Source organism: Canis lupus, chromosome 21 (assembly GCF_048164855.1).
Source record: "Canis lupus baileyi chromosome 21, mCanLup2.hap1, whole genome shotgun sequence".
Taxonomy (NCBI): Eukaryota; Metazoa; Chordata; class Mammalia; order Carnivora; family Canidae; genus Canis; species Canis lupus.
The window spans coordinates 24,501,858-24,523,277 of NC_132858.1; the positions used below are offsets into that span (position 1 = coordinate 24,501,858).

Sequence of the window (21,420 nt, forward strand, 5' to 3'; positions counted from 1 at the left end):
GTGCACGTTACTATAGGTAACATACTGATGGCAATTATAGCAAACACCTCCAAGATGTGTTTTCCATTCTTCCTTTCCAGGCAGGCTGGCCCTAGAAACTGTGCTTTTCTTCACATGCTTCTTATCTCATGTTCTTTATGATAAATCACGGTTATTGAAAGGTTTCACCTTGAGGGGCAGTGAGGTTTAGTGAACACTATATGTATTGAGTCCTTTGCCCTGTGCCAGGCAATGTTCCAAGCGTTTTTGCATCTCTGTCCTCATTTATACCACGCAATAACCCCGCCGAATGGATACTTTTATGGTCTTTGTTTTATTGAGGAGGCAATTGCAGTCCAGGGGAGTTAAGTGACTCTCCCAGGGTCACACAGCTGCCACGTGCCAGAGGCAGGATTTGAGCTCAGTTCTCTCTGCAGTGCTGTGTGACTCTAAAGCCTGCCCAGCCCCGAGGCTGGCCTGGAGTTAGTGCCCTCCTCTGGGTCATGAGGTATATAGAGGGTGGCATTCTGTCCATGGCTTTGTCAGACACCTGCACTTCTACATTATCAGCTTGGGGAATGCAGGAGGCCTTAAATGGTTTGTCTGTTGATAGCTTTTGCCTTGCTTGGTGAAGATGGAACCGCCCAATGGAGGCAGGGAAGGAATTTGCAACGATAATAATTGCACCACAAATGCCATCTCCTGCTTGGCCAGAGACCGGGCTGAGCTGCCACACGTGTAGGAGGATGTATGTTAAATAAGCAGGCCTCCTCGAGTATATTCAGGAAGCCAACTTTATTTTTGTTTATTACTGCCCCTCAATTTTTTTTTTCTTGTGGTGTCCCAGTCTTTCTTTGCCCCAGGATGAAAATCAGGGCAGGCCCGCGAGGCTTCCGGCTACCTTTCTAGCTCCAACACTGTCGCAGTTCAGTAATGGCTGTGGTCAGGTCTGTGGAATAACCCAGACCTTCCAACATTGCTCCAAGGGGAGACTCCTTCCTCCTCCAGCTGGGGCCTGGAGCAGGGAAAGGGAGTGTGTGGTCGGCCTCCTGCTTCCCACCTATGCTTCCGTCTGGCTCACTGAGGATTCTGAGCCCAGGCAGGCTCAGGAGAGGAGGAGAGGAGGGAGCAGAGGAGCACGGGGTTCTTATTTGGTTAATTCTGTGGTTAGCTGGCTGGGCCTGGTGGACGTTTACACCTGATTCTTTATCTCTTGGGACCATTTTATAGATACTCCAGAGAACACCCTCCTTCCTCATTTTTGGGGATTTCTAAACCACTGATCCCTTGAAGCTGGCTCCTTAAGACTCCTTCTTCCATCCCTTACTGTCTGAGCAGTGCTTACAACAAGTTTGGTGGGGCTGCCAAAAAAAATATCCCAGACTGGGTGTCTTAACAGAAACTAATTTTCTTACAGTTCTGGAGGCTGGAGGTCTAAGGTGTTGCAGGCCTGGTTTCTTCTGAGGCCTCTCTCGTTGGCTTGTGCATGGCCGTCTTCTCCCTCTGCTTCACACGACCTTCCCTTTGCGTGCGTCCCTGTGTCCCTGATATCTGTGTGTCCAAATCTCTTCTTCTTAGGAAGACACAAGTCATATTGGATTAGGGTCCTCTCAAAGGCCTCCTTTTAACTCATTCACCTCTCGTAAAGCCCTATCTCTGAATACAGTTACGTTCTGAGATACTGGGAGTCGGGGTTTGAACATTCGAGTTGGGGGGCACACAATTCAGCCAGAACAGGTACTGTCAGCTTCCATCTGGGGAAGGGTTTGCACTCCTCCTGGTGGCCCCCTCAGAGAGGATCTACACAACCCACCGGGTTACCTGTTGCACACCTCTGGCTTATCGGAAATCCTCCTCTCCTCCTTATTCCCGTAAATCCAAAGCCACCGGGCCCCCTCACTCCAGCTGGCCACCCCATCTCTCTTCACTTTGGGCTTCTAAGGCATGATGCACACATCAGGACTTGTGACGTTCACGCTGCAAGGATACAGATCACTCTTGGGAGGTGGAGAATGGGCAGTTGGGATGTGGAGCACACCTGTTGTTCACTCCAAAACCCTTCCTCGATGCTCCCACTGTTTCCTCATCTAGCCCTCCTTTGCAGGCTGGGGATGATCCAACAAGGGGGAAACTGCCTTTTTTTTTTTTTTTGTAAGTCCTGCATGATGGCATCACAGCTCACTTGGAATGTGTCACCTGATGCCTCATGTCTTCAGCTCAAACTGAGATTAAAATAGCCTTCCCACCCTGCTACACCTATAATGCCTCCTTTAACTTTCAAGAAGAACCTATGAGAAAGATGACCATGTCCTCCTCTAGCTGAAGGAAGGGAATCTGGAGCTTAGAACAGTCCAGGAACTCCCCCAAGGTAGATGGCTCAACCAGTGGGGAGCAGGGAATGGAGATCTGCTTTGAGCCATTCACCGTCACTTCCCTAGGCCGTCACTACCACCGGACTTCTTAGAGCTGTGGATTGCTGGACTTTGTTCTGTGCTGGGACGAATTTCCTTCTCAGCAGAATTCTATGAAGGTAAAAAGGTAAAATCCCTGCCTAGTTTGAATGCTCCAGTTTGAATGCAGAGGCTGGTGTCAGGGGCACAGGTCCAGGGTCAGATGGGCTCCATGTACCAAATGAGTCTCTGCTTGAACCCTCGGCCCTTCCCCCAGCATAAGTTAATCAGTGACGTAATGACATAGCAGTGGGTTATGTTTCTTTGCAGAAGCACACGAAAGCAAACTTGCATTCTGAAAATCTTATGTGAGGCAGAAGGGGCTGTATCATCTCACCCCATATCTCCCAGGAGGTACTTTACCTAAAGAAGTCTTCAAAATGGAAAGATATTTATTTTTAAGCTGACTTTTTCTGTTTAGATTTTTAATCATTTTCTTTAAATGTAAGCAGCCCAGGCCTGCCATTGCCCATCCTTGCATAATTTCCAAGGGAAGGGAAGGAGGAATGACAAATGGGTTTGGCAGCCGTTTGGAAGCTGCGTGCTGAGGCTGTGTCCGGGATCCCTCTGGAGGCAGTGGGGCGCTGGGCTGGGGTGAAGTCTGGGGGCACAGGGAATGGAACAGGAATGCACTGGGGCTGCAGCGGGAAGACCAGGGAAGAAGGAGAGGACAGGATGATATTGCTCTGTTTCCACTCGGCAATCATTTAGTGGATGCCTGTCACGCTCAGGGCCTTTGTGGGCCCTCTGCCAGGAAGGGACGGCTCGTTGAATGGGCCTCGGGGAAAGTGAGGTCTGAGCTTCTGTCCGGGTTCTCGGAGCAAGGTGAGGCACTGGAAGGAGACTGTTTCAGTGGAGGGAAAGGAGATATGGAAAAGCATGATGGAAAAAGCCTGGGGGGCTCAGCGGTTGAGCATCTGCCTTGGACTCAGGGTGTGATCCACATCGATGGATGAGTTCCGCATCGGGCTCCCCGCAGGGAGCTTGCTTCTCCCTCTGCCTGCGTCTCCGCCTCTCTCTCTGTATCTCTCATGAATGAATAAATAAAATCTTGAAAAGAAAAGAAGAGAAGAGAAAAGAAAAGAAAAGAAAAGAAAAGAAAAGAAAAGAAAAGAAAAGAAAAGAAAAGAAAAACATGATGTGATTTGCGACCTGCACCTGGTCTGGAATTGTCTGAGATCTGGGGTAGGGGGTGCAGGAGTCAGGACAGAGAGAAGGAAGAAGGTGGGAGCCCCCAGATGAATACTTGAGGCTGGACAGAGAGGCCTGTCCCAGCTGGGGACACAGCAGGGCTTCAAGCAGAGAGGCGACTTGAAAGGGATTGCCTTTTAGAGAGAGAGCTCTGAGGCAGGACAGGGGTACAGCAGAGACTCAGGGGTGAGCTGAGACTCGGGGAGCTGGGCAAGGGAGGATGAGGGGCTGACCCATAGCCCTGGCCTCCAGAGTGGAGAGGGGAAGGGGGTAGGTGGGAGACCGCGTGGGAGCTGGATGGGGCAGCCGAGGGGGGCATCGGGAATGCCCCTCTGGTTCCTGACCTGGCCCACTGAAGTGGCGCTGTGTCATTATGGGGGAGGGTGGCGAGAGAGAGCGAGTGTGTGCGTGTGGATGGGGCAGCTGGCTGGGATTGCAACTGGCTGAAGACCCTTTTTGGCAGGAGGAAGTGGGGCACGGAGGTTGTTCTTTCTTCTAACAAATAGGTACTGGGGGCTTGCCACGAGCTAAGTGCCGAGGAGAGGGAGGCAAAGGGGACACATTCCGTCCCTCTCGGGGCTTCCAGCCCAAGTGAGGGAGCAATTCAAATGAAATGTAGCAGAAAGACTGTAAAAGGGAATTGGGAAAGGGCTGGGGGAATTTGGGTAGGGGCCAAGCACTCAGCGACATTGGAGAACGATTCGTTTCTGAGAGTGTGATCATGGGCCTGCATTCTAGGTGGGAGCCTGTTCCTCAGCTTTTTTCCTTTTTTGGAGATGCAAGTTGAAATACTTTGGGGTGAAAGATCATGATGTCAGTGATTTACTTGGAAACGAAGTGAACCCACGCACAAGGGAGAGAGCAAATATGGGAACATGTGACCGGTCGTTGGGAGTCTGTGAGCGTTCCTTGCACCCATTACGCTATTCTTGTGGCTTTGGGTTTTTCTGTGTGAAAACTCTCATAATAAACATTTGAAAGAACAAAGCAGCAAGTGCATCCATGGGGAAGAAGGGGTGCCGTGGGATCACAAAAGAGGGCGCCTCGTTGGAATCGGTTGAGCGAGAGAAGCTTTCCAAAGAAAATAGCGTCTAAGAGCGGAGAGATGAACGGTCGGTGGACAGGGCAAGGGGGGAGCACTTCGGGGAGGACATAATGGGCGGCGGGTGCCAATGCTCGGTAGCCTGTTTTGTTAGAAGAGCAACAACAAAAAAGACATTTAACGGGAGGGTAGAATGGGAGTCAAGGAGTCACCAGGAGGTGAGAAGGGCGGGGGGACGAGTTTGGACTCCGCCGTGACCTTGGTGTAAGCAGGGGATGCATTTCAGAAAGATGACGCTACGGGCGTATGGAGCTGCGGGCTGGGCAGCCACCGTGGCAGGCACTTCATCTGTATTAGTTCCCTTGATCCTCACTGGCTTCCAGGCACCTAGGAATCAGTACGGCTGTTTTAAAGCCCAGGCCATTCGATTCCCGGTCAGGGAACCAGAAAATAAATAAATAAATAAATAAATAAATAAATAAATAAATAAATAAATAAAATAAAGCCCAGGCCAACTGAGGCCTAGAACATTGACGTAGCTGCTCAAGGTCACACACCTGGAGGAGCCAGGGTCGGAACCCAGGCAGCCTGGCTCCGGGGCCACGCTTGTAACCCCACGAGGACCACCCTGCCTCTCAGGGCTGCGTTGCTCCCTGTGGAAAAAGATCTGGGCGGGGAATCAGGACTCCAGGCAGGAAGGCCACCTAGGGGGCGGTTGCCTGAGCCCAGGTGGGTGGCGAAGGTGACTTGAACTAACATGGTAACCACGGAGATGGGGGAAAGGGACAGGACGGAGTTATTTCAGAGTGAAATCAGCCGGACCTGGTGACCAAATGGTCATGTGGTGCAGGAGTCAAAGATGGTGCTAGGCTACACCCCATCGAGAACCTGCCCCACGTCGGCATGAGAAGGGGGACCTGGTCAGAGGACGTGGAGCTGTCCTCTTTCTAACACATGGAGATGGGATCAGTAGATCCCTAACATCACCTCCACCTGCAAGGAGCAGCCTGCTGTACCCCCGACTCACAGTTCTCCTGTCCTGGCCTCAGCGGCCCATCATTTTTGGTGCCACTTGCTATCTTCGCTGTTGGAATCTTTCACCTGCAGCCATCATCATTCCTATGCCCTAAGCTCCCTGGCACAGTTAGCTCACCGCCTAATCGCTTTCCCAATCGTCTCCCAGCCCACCCAGCACACCATTAGCCACGCATGACGTGAGGTGGACCCTGTGCTGTTGTTCCAACCAGGAGTCCTTGATCCTCGGGCCCCCCTCAGTCGGCTCAGCAGGGATGACAAATTAAACAAATATTGAAAAACGATAAGAAGGAAAACACTTGCCCGTGTCCCTCTAATGCTTATTGATTTTTAAGATCTTCTCAGGCATGAAAACAAGATTCACTGCCGTCATCTTGACATTGGATTCCTGTTAGCTGGAAGAGTGCCTTATTGATCAGGATGGGGTGCCCGGCAGGGCAGGTGTGGGCCTGTCTCCTGTCCAGGTCATCAACTCCAGAGACGGAGAGCAGCTAGTGGGGCACGGTACTCACTGTGGCCCGGGAGGGGCCTCTCGGCATCTGGGAAGCCACTGAGTCCACTTCTCGGTTCCAGGCCAACCTCTGAGGCCCTGCTTTTTGTTTTTGTTTTTGTTTTCATGCTAAAGGCCCCAAGAATTCCAGGTTATCTTTCATGTGTGCATCAAAAATGTTGCAACTGCTACATGTCTTCGTATGTAAAGGACATGGGCCTGCGGAGTAAAGCAGGAGCTCTTCTGTATATACTGCTCTCCATTTCTCTCTCCAAGGAATCGTCCACTTAACAGCAAATATTTATTTAGCGGCTACTATGGCCACATCAGGTTCTAGGGCCTGGGGATCCAGCAGTGCACCAAGTGGAAAATCTCCGCTCTCCTCAGAGCTGACCTTCCAGGCAACATCGTGAGGAGCTTTGTGTGCAGCTTCTGATCTATGCCTCCCTCTATCATATCTGTGTCTAAGCCTGGGTCTAGAGGTTCATGTTGTATTGTACATGCGATTCTGTGTGTGGCTTCTTCACTAACAGTGTGTTTTGAAACCCGTTCCAAGTCAACCTAAATGGACCTGCCTTGTCTTTTTTTTTTTTTAAGATTTTATTTATTTATTCATGAGAGACACAGAGACACAGGCAGAGGGAGAAGCAAGCTCCATGCAGATGTCCGACATGGGACTCGATCCCAGGACCCTGGGATCAAGACCTGAGCCAAAGACAGACACTCAACCATGAGCCACCCAGGTGCCCCTGCCTCATCTTTCATAGCTGTATAATGGTCTTCTGCAGGAAAAGCCCTTGCAGATAGACAATATTTGTCTAGTTCAATATTTGTCACCAACAGGACTGTAGTCCTTTCTTCGGCATATACTGTTGTAGATATGGGAGTCTGCGCACATACTGAGGGACCGCGGGTAAGTTAATGAAATTCTCTGTGCCTCAGTTGCTCCATGTATAAAAAGCAGGTAATAATGGCACCTCCCTCTATTCATCAAGGAAATGCAAACAAACCACAATGGGACGCCGCTTCACTCCTGCTAGGATGTCTATAATCAAGAAGGCGAGTATTAATGAGTGTTGACTGGCAAGGATATGAAGACATTGGGACGCTTGGATACCGCCTGTGGGGGTATAAGATGGGGCAGCCACTTTGGGGAAAAGTTTGGCAGCTTTTGAAAAGGTAAAAAAGAGAATTATACCAACAATTTTACTTTGATGTAGATACCCATAATAAATGAAAACACATGGCCACAAAAAACTGGTATGCAAAATTCATGGCAGCCTTCTCCATCTTACCCAAGAGCTAGAAACAACCCAAATGTCCACCCATTGGCGAATGGATACACAAAGTGTAGTATATCTGTGCAACGAATATTATTTGGCATTAAAAAGACATGACGCACTGATACAAGCTACACCACCAATAAGACTTGAAAACCTTTGCTAACTGAAGGAGGCTGGTCGCAAAGACCCCGTGTTGTCTATTCTCTGATAGGAAATGTTGCGGAATAAGCAGATACCACAGGAACAGTGAGTAGATTGCTGGTTGCCAGGGGGTAGAGGGTTGAGGTGATGGGGAATGATTCCTCACAGGTACAGGGTTTCTTTCTGGGGTGATGAAAATGTTCTGAAATTGTGATGATGATCACATGACTCTGAATATACTATAAAAGTATCAAACTTTACATTTTAAATGGATAAAATGTATGGCATGTGAATTGTGTCTCAACAGAGCTCTATTGATTGATTGATTGAATGACTGATTGATTTTATTTACTTATTCACGAGACACACACAGAGAGAGGCAGAGACACAGGCAGAGGGGGAAACAGGGTCCCTGCAGGGGAGGCCGATGTGGGACTCGATCCCAGGATCCCGGGATCATGCCCTGAGCCGAAGGTGGACGCTCAACCACCGAGCCACCCAAGTGCCCTGAGAGCTATTATTTAAAAGCAATAATAAGACTTCCCTCACAGCTTGGGAGGATGAACTGAGAGGCATAAAAATGCGTAGAACAGTCCCTGGCATCTGGAAGCTCTAAGCATCTGCAGCTCCTGGTATTGCCCCTGGAGCATGGATTCCCAGATGCAGAATTGTTGAGCCAGGGGCAGCCGGGGTGGCTCAGCGGTTTAGCGCCGCCTTCAGCCCAGGACATGATCCCAGGGGCCCGGGATCGAGTCCCACGTCAGGCTCCCTGCATGGAGCCTGCTTCTCCCTCTGCCTGTGCCTCTGCCTCTCTCTCTCTCTCTGTCTCTGACTCTCATGAATAAATAAATAAAATCTTAAAAAAAAAAGAATTGTTGAGCCAAAGGGCTGGTGCATTTTTTTAATTTTAATTTTTAGAGATGGCCAAGTTGCCTTCCAAAACTGTCTTCACCAGTTCACCCTTAAAAGTAATGCTCAGGATGCCTGTTTTTCTCTTCTCTTCTTCTTTTCAAAGAAGCACCCACCATAAAAAGTCTGGAAGAGGGTATATCACTGTTAACTGTGGTTTCCTTCCGGTGATGAGATCATGTGTGGATTTTCTTTTCTTTTCTCATATTTCTTATCCGGATTTTTTCATATTTTCAAAAATAGAATATGTAGTTGCAAATGGCATGATCTCATCCTTTTTTATGGCTGAATAATATTCTGTTGAGGTTTATATCACATCTTCTTTATCCATTCATCTATGGATAGACACAGGCTGCTTTCACAGCTTGTCAATTGTAAATAATACTGCAGTAAACACAGGAGTCCATACATCTTTTCAAATTAGTGTTTTCATTTTCTTTGAGTAAGTGGTAGTGGAATTACTGGGTGTTATGTTAATTCTGTTTTTAATTTTTTAAGAAGCTTCCATACTGTCTCCCACCATGGCTGCACCAGTTGGCATTCCCACCAACTGTGCAAGAGGGTTCCTTCATCTCCACCTCCTTGACAACACTGTTATTTCTTGTGTTTTTTTTTCTCTTAATTTTAGTTCTTTGACAAGTGTTAAGTGAGAGCTCATTGTGGTTTTAATTTGCATTTACCTGATGATTAGTGATCTTTTTTTCATGGATGGACATAGAGGGTATATAATGCTGAGTAACATAAATCAATCAGAAAAAGACAAATACCATATGATTTCATATGTGGAATTTAAGAAACAAAGGAAGTCAACAAACACATTTTTAAAAGAGGCAAAAAGCCACACACAGACTCTTACATATGTCAGGGGAATTGGTGGTTGTCAGAGGGGAGATGGATAGGGGAATGAATGAAATAAAGGACATTAAGGATACACTTACTGTGAGGAGCACTGAGAAATGTATAGAATTGTTGAGTCATTATATTGTACACCTGAAACTACCATAATGCTGTATGTTAATTATACTTGAATAAAAATATTTTAATAAAAAACAGAATATGTAATAATTATATTATATAATTTTTAAAGATTTTATTTATTTATTCATGAGAGACACAGAGAGAGAGAGAGGCAGAGGCACAGGCAGAAGGAGAAGCAGGCTCCATGCTGGGAGCCCGACGCGAGACTCAATCTCGGGACTCCAGGACCACGCCCTGGGCCGAAGGCAGGCACTAAACGGCTGAGCCACCCAGGGATCCCCTATTACATATTTTTGAAGTAAAAGTATCCCCCTATATGCTTTTCACCATGGGACTTTTACACTTTGCAGGCTTTAGTGGTTAGGATGGGAGACCTTATACTTATCAGTCCACCCTATAAAGTCACAGATCCTTCCCACTGTGAAAGTTTGATTGCAACGGCCAGAGGACAAGAATATAGGGAAGAGCAGAAACTGTAATTATGAGCACAGGCTTGCACTATCTCGCTCAGTAGTACCAAGACATCATACCTGTGTGTCATTTGCACCCTTACCAGACATTAGACCCCACAAGTTTGCAAATACTTTGTGTGCATTGTCACTTAACACCCCCCCACACACAAGAATTCTAGGACATTGGCACTGGTGCAGAACAGGAGCTAAAGAAATCTAGCAATTGCCCAAACATGCTGCTATTAGATGGCTGAGATAGATATGGGTGAAGGTGCCTTTAGCTGTGAGTCAAGAGTCACGCACCAGGACCTTTTATTGTTTCATTTAAAAGTAAGGACGTAGTGGGGCGCGCCTGGTGGCACAGTCCATTAAGCTTCTGACTCTTGGTTTGGGCTCAGGGTGTGATCTCGTGGTTATAATGTCAAGTGGCCCTTCGGGCTATGTGCTCAGTTCTCTGAATCTGCTTGAGTTCTCTCTCTCCCTCTCCCTCTGCTCCTCCCACTCATGCTCACTCTCTCTCTTTCTCTCTGAAATAAATAAATCTTAGAAAAGGAAAAAGAAAATTAAGGATGTGGTCAAGGCAAACTTCAGAGGAGAGGCTGATTGAGAGGTTTGGTGATGTCCTCAGGACACCTGTCCTTTCCAACTCTCTGCCATCTTCCCTGTGGTTTTCATCTTCATGAAGAACTAGGGCTCTAGCAGGAATTACCTAGACAGGGCAGGGTTCAGAGAAAGAGAGAGGGTCAGTTTCTCTCTGGGACTTTCTCCTTAGAGCAGAATAATTTCTTCTAGAAGCTCTGGCCCCCTCCTTCCAGCAAACTTTCCCCACAGGCACAATTTGTCTCATAGGCCCATTCTAGGTCTCTTATCTATTCCTGCACTGACCATGGGCAAAGGGAATAGACTTACCTCTCGACGTATTTGGACTGTCCCCGGGGTTTATGTTGGAGATGGGTCACTGTTACTTGAGGAAGAGGGTTCCCTGAGCAAACTTAGGAGTGTATTTGGAAGGGTGAAGAGGAAATGGATGCTGAGGAGATGGGTGGAAAAACCAATATTATCCAACGTACGGAGAGACTTACGTTGTCCAAGTCGGGAGTGCCTATGTCTAGTTACTGCACTTGTCTGCATTGTGGCCAAGACTTCCACCTGCTCGTAATTGATTTTTTAAAGTGAAGCTTATAAATCACCCACATCTACCCCTTCTCCCCGTCTGCAGGTCCCATCCTCTGTGAAGGGAGGCTTGGAAGCTTGATTTAGGGCAGATCACTGGGAGTGAAGTAGAGGGCTTTAAAAATATCCCAGTGACAACGAGGTGATTTCCATCTTGAGGATCGCTAGTCTGGGAAACGGCCATTTCACACTCCCCTGGGGTCTCTCAGGAAAGGCCCCTTTGGGATGGTCTCCTCTTGGCAGCTTACAGGACTGACTATATTAATAGGATGGTATCAGTTTGTAGATTTAGAGGATTTTACAAAGAGGTACTTGGCCTCCCCTTTGTAGGAATCACTTTTTCAGCTAAGGTGATGCATTGGAGTATTAGTCAGCAAATGTTCATTCACTTCCCTTGCGGCTTAGGACAGAGCATATATTTTTTGCCCCACTGACTTTGGGCTTGGCCATTGACATGATTTAGCCAATAGATTATGAATGGATATGACTCTAGGAGAAGCTTTAAACTTTTTTTTTTAATTTTTATTTATTTATGATAGTCACAGAGAGAGAGAGAGAGGCAGAGACACAGGCAGAGGGAGAAGCAGGCTCCATGCACCGGGAGCCCGATGTGGGACTCGATCCCGGGTCTCCAGGATCGCGCCCTGGGCCAAAGGCAGGCGCCAAACCACTGCGCCACCCAGGGATCCCTAGGAGAAGCTTTACATCGTGTGTGCACTGTTTGGCTTCCCTTTGCTCTTGTAACTGCCATGAGAAGAACACACCTTGGGAAGCCACTGCCCCTCCTTTCTGGCCTCCAAGGATTAGCCACATGGGGCAGACCCAAACTCAAACTGAAGCAGAGTTACCCTAATCAGCCTACAGACCTGTGTACAAGAAAAAGAAATGCTTGTTTTCATAAGTTGCAAGTCTTTATTCTGCAGCAGTGTTGCAGCAAGGCTGACTGCTACAAGCAATATTTCTGAGTGCTGCCCAAAGGGTCTGGACGGCGTGGCAGGTACATAGGACAAGCCATGAGACCACGTCCCATCCAAGCAGCCTCTGGAATATCACACGTTGAAGATAGCTCAGGGAGAGAATGAACTGGAGGTGCTTTGGTAAGCTTCTTGGAATGGCCCAAATTCTAAGAACTTTTATAAACTGTTCTTTGACCCCTTCTCAAGAAAACAAACTTCATGGCCAAGAAATTGCTAAACCACGTGTTTCATCATTAGTGTTCAAATGTAGTAGAATGTAGAGGAAAGAGCACTGGTCATGGTGTGGTTTCATATGACAGGTCAGCTCATGTCTAAGTCCGTGACTTTGGGTAAGCGATTTAATCCCTGAACCTAATTTTCCTCCTGGGCAAGCTGGGGATGGTTGCAAGGATAAAATGGTCATGCACCTCTATGGTTTCCAAACTGTACTTCTGGTGGGTGAGCCTTTTCCTTACAAAACCAATATATAAGACTAATAACTGGATACCATAATCAGTTTAAATATTGATTTGGTACCAAGTCTTTCATTACTGGGAGACCCTGCCAGGCTCTCGGAACCCTTAGTATTCCCTAAAACCCAGTTTGAAAACAACTAATACAGTAAAACCACTCTACACATGTCCATGGTGGTGGTACTGGTGGTGGTACTGGTGGCAGTGGTGGTACTACTGGTGGTGGTGGTGATGGAGATGGTGGTATTGGTGGTGGAGGTGGTGGTATTGGTGGCGGAGGTGGTGGTACTAGTGGCGGAGGTGGTCGTACTGGTGGTGGCACATGATTCCATTCTCCCGAAGGGTTTCCCTGCCTCCTCTTTCTCCCAGATACGTGCACTGACTAGAATCCGAGTATGTGTGTGTTTTGACACACTTTGAAGCTTGAAGAGAGTCAGCCACATTCAACAGGTCGATCATACTTACGACATAGTCGCTGCTACAGTGACTCAGGGTATGCGTAGTCATCTGTGGTCATCCCGCTAGTCGCATGGTTGTTCTTCGACCTTATGTCACTATTTCGACAATGTAATTTACCGCCTTGACCTAGAAATATGTTGCATCCTCTCAAAGGAACACTGTCTTTCTGTGGCTCCATGTAACGCTGGGCTTCTTTATTCTGATGTGCTGCAAGTTGTACCCATGCTACTCCGTCCCCAAGGACGTTCTTAGCTGACAAGTCTGACAGTGTAATAAGTGCACTCGGTTGTTACAATAGATTTTACCCTTAGATGATAGTTTGTCAGCACACCTGTAAAGGGCTTCTGTGTGTCCAGCCTACTGCTCCAGAATCACTGCCTTCACGATATTTCTTCTTTTAAATTCATCTCTCTGGACCCTGTCAGTCATTCACAGTTTAATAAGAAATAGTTCCTCAGAGTCTATCTCAGAAACGTTAGATGAGGATGGAGTGGAGTGCCTTAGTTTGGGTTCCCCCAGAAGCCAACCCTGAGACAAAGAATCACATGCAAGGAGTTTACTTGGAAGGCGAGGGAAGCGTTATTAAACCCAGCAGGGAAATGAGGTACGCAAGGGAAAGTAGCCAACAATGGGTATGTTGTCGATCAAGCTACTGCGTGGGTGACTGAAGACAAATCCTAAGAAACCCTGGGAGCTAGCGTGGAACACACACATCTTACCGTGATCCTACCCAAGGGGAAAGGGAGCTGGAGTATTTACACACCAACTTCCTTAGCCGCTGGGTGAGAAATGCTCCCAGAGCACTAATTTCCTGACCCTTCTAGCCACGTGCGTGAACAGAGTGAACCCTGGGGGCCAGAGAACATCCTTGGATAAAGAGATGCATCTACGCGGTAAGGCTTGAACACAGATCACCCGCTACCGTCCACCCCCTGTACCATACGGATCTCCCCTTATTCTCTTTTAAGTTCTTTCTGTCCTGTCACTGGCTCTTCAAGATGATGACCAGCCATACTTCCTGTAAAGTAAACTAAGAGACTAAAGCCAGAAACTTTATGGGACAAATTCATATGCTAAGGGAACTCAGGTCCACACTCCTGTCCTTCTACCCTATTCTAATTCCCCTCACCCCCAACAGCACTTTCACTGCCTGAAGCTGCTTGTACCCAGAGGCAATCCAGACCTCTACCCTCGAAAGATCTGAGCCTTGGGTTGCTGTGTCTTGAGCAAACTGTGGTTACTCTAGCCGACCATTCCTAGTTACCGCTGCACATGGAAGCCCCAGGTGCCCCAGAGCTTCTCGGGACTGCAGACACACTCCTCCCTGCCTTCATTAGGTTCCTTACGGTGACCGAGCCTGGCATCTTTGCCCGGAGAGTAAGTCCTTTCTTTGCACCCTGGTTTACTAGCAGTTAGGTACCCAAAATGACCAGGCATCCATTCTCATTTTAGGTTTAGTGTGGCTCTTGTTATGTCTCTGGTAGAAGCAATCTCTTCCCTTTGCACCAGGAGCTAGCAGATCCTGGAGTTGGAGAATGAGAGGTACAGAGTCTCTAAGTGGGTCACTGGGAGCGATGGCAGGAGGAGCCACTCCTACTTAAACTCCTTGGTATCCAAACCCATGTAACCCAGCTGTTGGAGACACAGCACTATAGAGGGACTGGGGGTTAAAAGGACGTACTGCGTCTTAAAGCACCTCACCCCACAAAGTGTCTTCTCCAAGTTGCACCTTACCTGCATTTCTATGACGTCATTCTAATCTTACCTTTGGCAAACAACTCTGGGGGATATGGTATGAAGCGGAACCAGGAGGTCCTGTGGCTATTATAATGCCTTCTTTGCTATGAAATGGGTTCTTTGGCAAGGCAAGGTTATGCAGATCCCATACAATAAACCAGACATTCTGTGAGCCCTCAGACAGTAGTGCTAGCTGAGTCACCACCGCCAGGAAAGGCAAATCCATACCTGGAATACATGGCCAATCCCAGTCCTCCTTCCCTATCAGGACAGTTCAGGATATCACTTTTTTCTCTGGGCTGAAAAGAAATGGAATATTTGGGAAAAGAGACCTGGAAGTCTCTTCTGGCATAGGAAGATCTTCTTACAGTAGGGCTTTTGCTGAGTGTGTTTTGCTTCTTTGCTCTGATAGATTGTAGTGGCGGATAGTGATGGAATCTGGGGATGTCCATCAACCTCCCTCCTCACTGAGATTTAACCAATGGAGATATAGACACAAGGGATCCAAGTACCAACTTATTAATAGCAATATATTAGAGATAATCTAAATGTTCATTAATAGGTGGAAGGGTAGGTAAATATGGTGTAACCATAAAATGGGATACTATGCAGCTACAAAAAGGAATGAAGATGCTCTGGGTATTCACATGGAAAGAGCTCTCAGAAGAATGGGAAGGAATAAGGGAGGGTAACATAAACATGTAGCATCCTAAGTATTTATAAGGTTTGGAGGGCATCACAAGAAAATACTAATAGGTAGAGCTTTGGGATGGGCACGGGGTAGGTAGGAGCCTGGGTAGGAGGGAGACTGTTCGCAGGATACCATTTTATTACCTGTATAGAGCTAGAGACCTAGAAAATGACTGAGGGGTGGGTGGGGAGACATAGCTGGGATGGGTAGACATGGTCATTGCCGCTCCTCCTAAGTCAGCTGGCTGTCTCTTGTCATGACTCTGGGAAAGGGAGAAGGAAAGAGTGTAGGTGGGAAAATACGGTAAGGTACCAGTGAGGACCTGAGGATGGGGTGGGTGCTCTGCACCTGCTGACCGTGCCAGTGGTGTGCTCCCCACATGTCGGCGTGCTGGGCGTGCCTTACACTGAGTAGGTGCCCAGAAATATGACTGCTGGGACCTGAGCTCACCAGGATTCTGAGTAATCTGTTGGCACAGCTCTTTGTTGCCACCCACGTGGGAGGTGGTATAGGGCGATGGTGAAGAGCACGGGATCCAGCATCAAAATAAAACTGTGTTCCTGGCTCTGCCACTAACTAGACATGACAGGAAAAATACTAGCACCCGCCTCAGTGTCCTGGAGAGTCGCACGCAGAGGGCATGGCCAGCACCTGGCCCATTCAAGATGCTCAAGAGCTTTCGGTATTTAAGTCTGCCAGCTTAGTCACTTATTTGTGTGATCCGTAGCCCAGATCCTGACCTTTCGCCGAACACAGAACAGAGGCGGTCCTTTCTGGCCCGGGCAGGGCAACCTGCCCCTTCCCGACACCACCGGCTGATGCAGCAGCTGCGCGTCCCCTCCGGCCCCCCAGGGCCTGGTGTGGGGCTCTCTGGAGGAGCTTCTGTGCTGGCAGATGTTTCCTCTAGGATTCCAGCGGCAGTGCCAGATGTCGGCATGCCGCCGCGCTCACAGAGCACCCTGTCCATGTCTATTCCCTGCATAATTGCAAAGTAAATGGCTTCATGTTATTGTGGAAACGACTCTAAAAGTTAATGGTTCCTCTAATAGGAGAAACCCTCTCCCTCCTCCTTCCTCCCGCCTCCTGCCTCCCAACGGCACTGGATCCTTGGTTCTCAGCCTTTGTTTCTGTCCCCGGGGAAGGAGCGATGGACAGACGGGACGGACACGCTGGGTGCGAAGCTTACTTAGAGCTCTGTTGCAGCGACTGGACCTTAGTTGGGCAAAGGAAAAGTAAAGCAGGTGTTGGCCGTGTTATTGGGGAGCTCCCTCTATTAATTCCGTTATGCTCCTGACTCCGCCTGGTGCAAGGAGCGGTAAGCCACAGCGAAGTCCAAGGCTCGAAGGGTTAAAGGGCGTTTCAGGTCCTAAAACCGTTTTTGATACATCAAAGATGGTTTTGTTCTGGTGACTGTGTTCTGGTCGGAGACAAGCTTTGCTGTGTTGTGTTGCCAAACTTTTATCTCTCAATTTGAAGCAGCAAGTGGGCCGAAGGCAGGCAAGCCTGCCCTGGGGTGCAGTGAGGCAGAGGAGGCTGTGCTCAGGGCCATCCGTGCTTGGGGACCAGGCCTTCGGCTCGGCAGCCCCACCTCTGCGCCCGTGTCCTTCCCGTAGGACAAAGCCAAACACAGCAACAGAGGGGCCCAGTCGCAGCCCGGGGCCACGGACCTTTCCTTTAATGCCTGGAGGACAAATACCAGAGAGCTGGTTAGCTGTACTCTAACACTGGAGGTTAGAGCCGGCCGCGAGCGCTGCTCCAGATCATGGGCCCTGAAACGGGTCTGCGGAGTTCAAGTCCCAAAGTCCCAGCTGTCTGCCGACCAGCAGAGTGGTTTTGACCCAGTCACTTAACACCTCTGTGCCTCGATTTCTCTTCTGTAAAATGGCAAATCATAATAGCGCCTCCTCCATAGGGTCACGGCGCAGGTAAAGGAGTTAACATAGGCCAAGCGGCGGCTTCATAGTAAGTGATGGAGAAGTTTGGTCTCAAACACCCTGTGATGAGTCCTCCCCCCTCCATTTAGAACCTGCCACTAATGAATACTTAATTCAGTTGAAGCATGTGCTTGGCAAGAAGGAACTAAAATAAGGTCCCCACAAATGACTAATGGATGGACATCAGCGGAGCCCTTGGACTTGGGCTTTCAGGTCCACGGGAGCGGTCTGTTTCGGCCTTGCAGCAATCCAGACCTTGGCCCCCCACCGACTCACCCTGGGAGAACCTCCTTACACCGGGGTGAGCAAGGCGGGCTTTCCTGACAGCAGTCTGGCGAGGGGTGAGGAGGGGCTGAGCGGAGAGCGGGGATATTGCCGTGCAGGCCACACGCACACACGGGTGCACACACGGGCGGGTGCTCACGCCACTCCAACTCTCACACCTCCCTTAGGAGCTTCCCTCTTTTCGGTGGCTTCCCTTGGTGCCATTTCCCCCACACCAGCCTCCGATGCTGTTCTCCTCCCTCTGCCTCTCGGGAACTCAGAATCTCTCACTCTTTGTAGTAAGCGGGGCCTTCTGGCCCTGTCCCAGCTCCTGCGCACACTTACCCTATCAAACGCACGATGGCCCCACCTCTCCAGCTTGATTCAGTTAATGTATCAAGGTGGTGCATCAAAGCACTTTGCAGACATCCAAGTGCCCAGGCCCGTGTGGAGTCCCTGCTGCGCTCTTATTTACTAACTGTGGCGGTGGGCTAGTTCCTCAGCCTCTCTGAGCCCCCAGGTCAGGCCTAGAGGGGCTGTTGTGAACACAAAGTGAAATCGTGCCTGCAAAACACAGAGCAGTGCCTGGTGGTTCGCAGCAGCGCAGTCTATGCTTTTTGAATAAATAATAGCCTCATTTCTCACCAAACATAAATGGGATTTCTCCCAGCAGAAAATGGGCATCCATAACTTTTTATGAGATGTGTATAAGGCACTATGGGACATAAAAGAATGAACATTTAGGTCTATCTAGATGATGCTGGGAACTTTTGTGGGTTACTTAATCACTCTGCACATTAGCGTCCTCCATTGTAAAATGCGGATAATAACAGGACCTATTTATATGGCTGTGGGGAGGATTAACGAGACACTACATGTAGAAACAGAGCCTGGTCCAATTTAAAAGTTTAGAAAACTGTAACTATTATTATTAAAAGCTTATGCCTCAAATTGAACTGGTAGGAGAGGGAAGTGCATTTGCCTCTTTTCCGGGCATAAAATTCAAAACTGCCAAGTTCAGATGCATTTAGGAAATCCCACTGCTATTTAACTGACTGCGTTAGTCAAGACAGAAATTGATTAATTTAAGCCGATAGCTTCGGCTTTAGAAATTTGAAATCACCACGCAATTCATAAACTTACTAATGGTTCTCTCTTGATATTTCATTTTGGAAATCTTAAATTCTTTTTTGGGCCGTTAGCTTTGTAGTAGTTTCCTTTCATCAGCTACACATTAAGAATTAATCTGGGGTACGAGCTAATAGCTCAGCCCTTCTGACCAGTGTTCCCTTTGATTTTGTGTAAACTGTGAGCAATTGGCCATATTCCACGAGCAACTAGTTATGAAGATGGAATATGCATGAGCAGAGTTTAGCGTTGGGATCAAGTAAGGCTTGCAACAAACTTAATGCGATGTTGTAAAGGATATGCAAAATCAATATTGTGCTGTGAGGTAATTGGACACAAATGCAGTTCACAAATGCAGATGACTGTAGTTACCTTGCTCCCAGACAGGTCCTTCCAGGATTAGCTACCAGAGGAAGAGGGAGGGGGTGTTTGCAGCAGAAAGCAACTCTGGGGCCTCTGAGAATTCTTCCGAACTCAGAGTGTCCAGATGTCTCTCCTTTGGGACGGGGCCTGGATGATTAGGAAGCCTGTTGTTTGGAAACACGGGATGATGAAAGCAACCTCCTCCTGGTCCTTATGGGGATCTGGCTGCAAAGAAAGTCTATTAGGCTAGGCCAGGGGTCAGCAAACTTTTTCTGTAAAGAGCCAGATAATAAATACTGTAGTCCCTGAAGGCCATATGGTGTGTGTGTTGCAATGACTCAACTCTGCCATTATAGGGCAAAAGCAATGATCATCTACTCGGAGACTCATGGATCTGGCTATGTTTTTATAAAACTTTCAAGAAACTACTCGGAGACTCATGGATCTGGCTATGTTTTTATAAAACTTTCAAGAAACCCCTGGGGGGTTTGGTCAGTTAAGCCTCTGTGGGTTTCGGCTCAGGTCATGATCTCAGGGTCACAAGATCGAGCCCTGCAAGGGGATCTGTGTTCAGCGTGGAGTCTGCTTGTCCCTCTCCCTCTGCTCCTCCTCTGCTCATGCTCTCTCGCTCTCTCAAATAAATAAATAAAATCTTTTGAAGGAAGGAAGGAAGGAAGGAAGGAAGGAAGGAAGGAAGGAAGGAAGGAAGGAAGGACTGGATTTAACCCATAGGCTGTAGTTCATGGACTGATCTAGGTTAAGGCTCTCAGTGGGAAACGAGAAGAGAATCCAAAGCCTCACTTTCTTGGGGCAGGCTAGCATTTGGGTTGACAGATGAAACAGGGGTGTGGGAAGTTGGGGCAGAGGGATACCTCAAAACCCATTTCCTCTTCCCCTCCTTTGTAGGGCTTGCCTACCCTGATGAAGCCAACAGCCTAGAAAGGTGGTACAGAATGGATAAGAGTGTGGGGACCGACTGCAATCAGGTTGAAACCCTAGCACTGTCCTCATTTGTCTGTGTGACCTTGGGTGACTTATTTGACCCCTCAGAGCCCACCTGTAAAATCCAGGTGCCAGAACTTGTCTCACGGGGTTATGAGGATTCAATAAACTGGATTTTGTAAAGCGTTTATCACACACTAAGTGGCAGACGTAAAATGTGTCTTTATACTGTATTTTACAGGCAATTTGAGGAAGCATCAAGAGTAATTTTGCCTTTGGAGGATTTTTCCCTCCACCTTTCATACAGACTTTAGAATACAACTCCCCATAACTTGTGTTCAGAGCTATTTTATTCATTCCATGATATACCCAGGAAGGAAATTGTTGGGTCATAGGTTGTCCATGTTCCGCTTTAGTAGCTATCAAACTGCTTAGTTGACACTTAAGTAGTTTTCCGAAATGCCTATACCTATTTATATTCCCAAAGGCCTTGTTGTAAGAGCTCCAATTGTTTATCATTCTGGTTTCCGGTGGTTTTTATTGGCGTCTGCCAAGCAAATAACAAGTTTGTGCACTTGTCATATACTTATTAGTCATTTTAATATCCTCTTCCGTGAAGTGCCTGTTTGAGCGCCAAGTTTTCTTATTGATTTGCAGCAGTTCTTTCTATAGTCTGGATCTACGAACGTCAACTGTTTTAGATGTTTTTGGACAAGCAGAAATCTCCGATTTGAATATATAGTGCTCTTTATCAAACTTTGTTTTCCTGTCTTATGTTCAATGACTTCAGTAAATTACCGGGTACGGTTTATAGGCCGTTGCTTGTCATGCTTCACAGAGCTGATCAACACACACCCGTTAGAACCATTAGATGAGCTAGCTAATTTCTTTTTAGTCTTGAGATTTGATGAATCCATGAAACCCAGCCAGTTGGTATTCATTGGGTTCATTTTCAACGCACCTTGAAAGGGTGGGTATGGATGTGTGGAGCTACTGTCAGCTCTGAATCATTATGTACAAGGAGGATGGGAACCTGCACTAGGGCGGGATTTCAGCGGTGAGGTGAAGTGATATAGTGAAATAGCAGTTTGGGCACCCGTGCAGGGTAGCCAGGGGAATGTCCTGGATATCTGGAAAACTGCAAAGGAATTAAGATGGGGTGAGTCACGGGATAGATGAGAGAGAAGAGAGATGAAGGAAAAAGACAGAAATTTGGTAGGGAATGTCAGAGACTCAAATAGAGCAAAAGAAGGTGTTCATGGGAGGTGGTTTTCTTAAATTTTCCTGTTTTTTTTAAAGCTTCTGTCTTTTTTAAAAATTTTTATTTATTTATGATAGTCACACACAGAG

At 47.8% G+C, this 21,420-nt stretch overlaps 1 protein-coding gene across 3 annotated transcripts in view; it reads left to right on the forward strand.

The window, feature by feature from the left end:
- The window catches only part of PRR5L (proline rich 5 like), a 142,375-nt gene that overhangs the window by 809 nt on the left and 120,146 nt on the right, over positions 1–21,420 (forward strand). The window lies entirely within an intron of this gene.